The sequence below is a fragment of the Tachyglossus aculeatus genome, chromosome 21, assembly GCF_015852505.1.
Source record: "Tachyglossus aculeatus isolate mTacAcu1 chromosome 21, mTacAcu1.pri, whole genome shotgun sequence".
Classification (NCBI taxonomy): Eukaryota; Metazoa; Chordata; class Mammalia; order Monotremata; family Tachyglossidae; genus Tachyglossus; species Tachyglossus aculeatus.
The window spans coordinates 55,879,217-55,884,072 of NC_052086.1; positions in this window are offsets into that span (position 1 = coordinate 55,879,217).

A 4,856-nucleotide genomic window follows, 5' to 3' on the forward strand; every position below is an offset into this window, starting at 1 on the left:
ACTGCAGGCAAATTCTTTTGATGCCTAAAATAACCACTTCGAGTACAAGGTCTTGATTCTAGCAGAGTCTGACTAACAACGACGAAGAAATCTAGCTAAATTTAGAAAATGTGCTGGACCAAATTTTATGGAGCAGTTTTTTTTTTTTTGAGGCTGGAAAGGTTTAAAAACAAGACCAAACATATCCAACCCTCCCCTACGGCCCAAGCCATACTGCATAAACACCTTAAGTCAGTGTGCAGGCCTCAACTCTCTCAATATGGTTTCCTTTACTCTTCCTATTTTAACACTGTGAAAACCACTATCAACCCTATTACTGGAGGAAAGCACTGCATTTAGGGTCTTGCCCAGGTTCCCGTCACCCCACAGGCTTCACGTTTGCCAGGCCTTTGGGCCAAGATGGATAAGGGTGAAAAGAAAAAATGAGACAAAACAAAGAAACACCCAAGAGAAATCATGGGTTGAGCAGGGCAAACTGCATCTCTTCCTCCTCCTTCTAACCTCACCGCATTTTTAAGCCTGGGAAGATGAGGATGGGCCAATGGCCCAGTGGAAATAATGCTGATTTAAATGCCCAAACACCCTGAACCCGGGCACCGATGCCAAGGCACTCACACATGTGTGACCGCGCCGAGCTGCTCTACCACAGCCCTTCCCACCTCAGCGGTGGAACGATCCTGGTGCAAATTGTTTCTTTACCAAATTTTCAAGAGAGGAACAAAGTTTACTACAAATGTGTTTTCACTTGCACAACATTCCTCTAGTTATCAATTCGAAATGACTATTATCCATTATGTTCCGCCATGTTCTTGTTTCTTCTGAACTGATGGGATGGAATAAGGCAATGTGCAAAATTCGAATGTCGGTGTGTCCAGAAAGACCCGAGACACCTGCAACTCCCATTCTGAAAATACCAGAATTTTAGACAATGCGGGTTAGGTATCAGCATACTGTTGAAGGAAAACAGCAAGCCTAGTGATGATGATGGCGATGATGGCATTTGTTAAGCGCTTCCTATGTGCATAGCACTGTTCTAAGCGCTGGGGAGATACAAGGTGATCAGGCTGTCCCACAGGGGGCTCACAGTCTTAATCCCCATTTTACAGATGAGGTAACTGAGGCTCAGAGAAGTTAAGTGACTTGCCCAAGGTCACACAGCAGACGTGGCGGAGCAGGGATTTGAACCCATGACCTCTGACTCCAAAGCCCGGCTCTTTCCACTGAGCCGCGCTGCTTCTCTAGTGGATAGAGCCTGGGCCTGAGCATCCGAAGGGCCTGGGTTCTAATCCCCGCACCGTCACGTGCCTGCTGTGTAACCTTGGGCACGTCATTTCACTTCTCTGGGCCTCAGTTACCTCATCAGTAAAATGGTGATTAAGACCGTGAGCCCCACGTGGAGAAGCAGCGTGGCTTAGTGGAAACACCACAGGTTTGGGAATCAGAGGTCGTGGGTTCTAATCTGGGCTCTGCCACTTATCGGCTGGGTGACTTTGGGCAAGTCACTTAACTTCTCTGTGCCTCAGTTACCTCAGCTGTAAAATGGGGATTAAGACTGTGAGCCGCACGTGGGACAACCAGATCACCTTGTACCTTTCCCTGGGCTTAGAACAGTGCTTGGCACATAGTAAGCGCTTAACAAATACCATCATCATCATCATCATCATATGGACTGTACTAAGCGCTTGGGAAGTACAGAGCCCGGGCTTTGGAGTCGGAGGTCAAGGGTTCAAATCCTGGTTCCGCCACATAAGCTGGGTGACTTTGGGCAAGTCACTTCACTTCTCTGGGCCTCAGTTCCCTCATCTGTAAAATGGGGATGAAGACCGTGAGCCCCCTGGGGGACAACCTGATGACTCTGTATCCTCCCCAGTGCTTAGAACAGTGCAATGCACATAGTAGACGCTTAATAAATGCCATTATTATTATTATTCCCCCTCGTCCCCCTCTCCATCCCCCCGTCTTACCTCCTTCCCTTCCCCATAGCACCTGTAAATGTATATTTTTTGTACATATTTATTACTCTATTTATTTTACTTGTACATAGCTAGTCTATTTTATTTTGTTAATATGTTTGGTTTTGTTCTCTGTCTCCCCCTTATAGACTGTGAGCCCACTGTTGGGGAGGGACTGTCTCTATATGTTGCCAACTTGTACTTCCCAAGCGCTTAGTACAGTGCTCTGCACACAGTAAGCGCTCAATAAATACGATTGATTGATTGATTGACTGTGTCTAAACTGATTAGCTTGTACCTACCCCAGTGCTTAATACAGTGCATGGCACATAGTAAGCGATTAACAAATACCATTTAAAAAAACCAAACCCAAAGACCCCCCAAAACAAGCTATTGCCTGCTAGTCCATAAACTCTCTGTGTGCAAGGACTGTGTATGTACCTATTCATTTGAACTCTCCCATACTCTTAATACAGTGTTTTGCTAACAGTGAATACTCTGATATCACTAACTGATGATTGATCACCATTGTACTATTCTTACTTCATATTGTGCTCTTATCTTCCTGAATAGCCCTATAAGAGTAAACTGTGCTAACTGTAAACACATCTGAAAGTATGTTTTCCATGCTAAATTCTGTAATAATCAGGCAAGATTTTTTTAGCGTCTCCTGCTTTACCAGCGAAGACACTGGAAAAAAATCAGACATTTAATCATCATCAATCGTATTTATTGAGCGCTTACTATGTGCAGAGCACTGTACTAAGCGCTTGGGAAGTACAAATTGGCAACATATAGAGACATTTAATCTTCCTAATGATCCCGCTTGGGTCAGTTAAAATCACTGAGCATTACATTAGACAGCAGACGATGGCCATGAGGAAATCAAGGATTCATTCATTTACCCCCATTTTCTTACTAGGGAGGTGTGCTCCTAACATAAAAAAAATAGCGCTTGAAAATTTGTGAGAAGTCTTAGAGGGCTCTGATTCATTAAGAGGTCAGTGGAAATACTACAGGCTAAGAGTTGCTCCAACTGAATGAACCAGTGGGAGTGGACCAGAGGGAATGGGAGAGGGATGCAGAAGGAAACAATTTCCGGAACATTTCAGACGGGTATTTCTCTTAATTGCTTGGCAAACTGCTAAATCCGAACTCCTGACAGACTGAGTGCTGGTAAACCATTAAAGCCTGTCTGCCCTACGTAATACAGGAAGTCCTCGACTTCGGAGGTTTCTGGTTAGAATGAATGACACAACATTTCTAACTTTACATCCTGTTTCAGCTCAACGTCGCATCACATTCAACTCTTCAACACTAGCTTCTTCTATGCCCCTTGGCTCTGGGGAGCGAGAGTTGTAGGGGGGGAGAGGGCTCTGCAGGGGATTTGTGGGAAAATGGGAGAAACTAATTTAACAGCCGTGATGAGGGAGCCGGGGGAGAGAGTTCAGAGAGGTTAACTTGGCTCACAAATCCATTTAGCCTCAAATGAAGCAAAAGTGGGCTACCAAAGCATGGAATATTTGGTTTAATATTAATATAGCAACAGAGCTATATTAGTCCCTTATAACTGACAAGAGTAAATAATCCAGGACAATTTTGGTAAAAACAAGGTATGGGATTTGGTTACTGCATTCATATTTACACTGCAGGTTCCTGAAAAACTGCATCAAGTTGAAACATGTCTTACGTCCAAAAACTTTTTGTCATTTTCATAGCACATTCATATTTGAGGGTAGTTGATTTATTAAGTGTCTAGCACTTTGAAAAAGTAGGACAGTAGTATGAATAGCCCTCCCACCCACCCCAAAAAAATCCCATCTCATAACTAAAAGCACAAATACCATGGCAAAAACCTGATTAGATACAACTGAGCAAGACCCAAGCATTAAAGCAGGATAAAAATAAGTGAATCAGTCAACAGTGTAGTGCACTAATTAAAATCAATCAATCGTATTTATTGAGCGCTTACTGTGTGCAGAGCACTGTACTAAGCCCTTGGGAAGTACAAGATGTCAACATATAGAGACGGTCCCTACCCAACAGTGGGCTCACAGTCTAGAAGAAAAGATGTAAGCCTTCCCTGTACTGAGACTGGAATGTAAGCCCTTTGTGGGTAAGGATCACGTCAACCAACTTTCAGAAGCACTTAAGTACACTGTTCGGCATATAGTAAGCACTCAAATTTCATTGACTGTTCGTTGGTTTGACCAAGGCAAGGGACTCTGCCACAGAGGTTAGGAGAGGGAGAAAACAGCTAGGCTGTACGCCAGTGCCTGAAGAGGGAATGGAAAAACTTGGAGGAGAGGTAATTTTCCCAAAGAGAGACTTTGCTGAGGTTTCTTTTTGACCCCTAGTTTCCCTACTGTTCTTTCTCCAAGTTTCTTTGGGCTGGTGGTTCCCCAGCCCTCGGGAGAAGAGGGAGAACAATAAGCTGGATATCGATTATCCCCAATCGGACATGCGCAGAAGCACCTAATAACCAAAATCCTGAATATCCATCAACCGACGGGGTTTACTGAGCAACTACTCTTTTGCGGATCACTCATCATCATCATCATCAATCATATTTATTGAGCGCTTACTATGTGCAGAGCGCTTGGGAAGTACAAATTGGCAACATATAGAGACAGTCCCTACCCAACAGTGGGCTCACAGTCTAAAAGGGGGAGACAGAGAACAAAACCAAACATACTAACAAAATAAAATAGATATGTACAAATAAAATGAATAAATAGAGTAATAAATATGTACAAACAAATATACATATATACAGGTGCTGTGGGGAAGGGAAGGAGGTAAGATGGGGGGGATGGAGAGAGGGACGAGGGGGAGAGGAAGGAAGGGGCTCAGTCTGGGAAGGCCTCCTGGAGGAGGTGAACTAAGAGCTTTGGAGAATCAGTT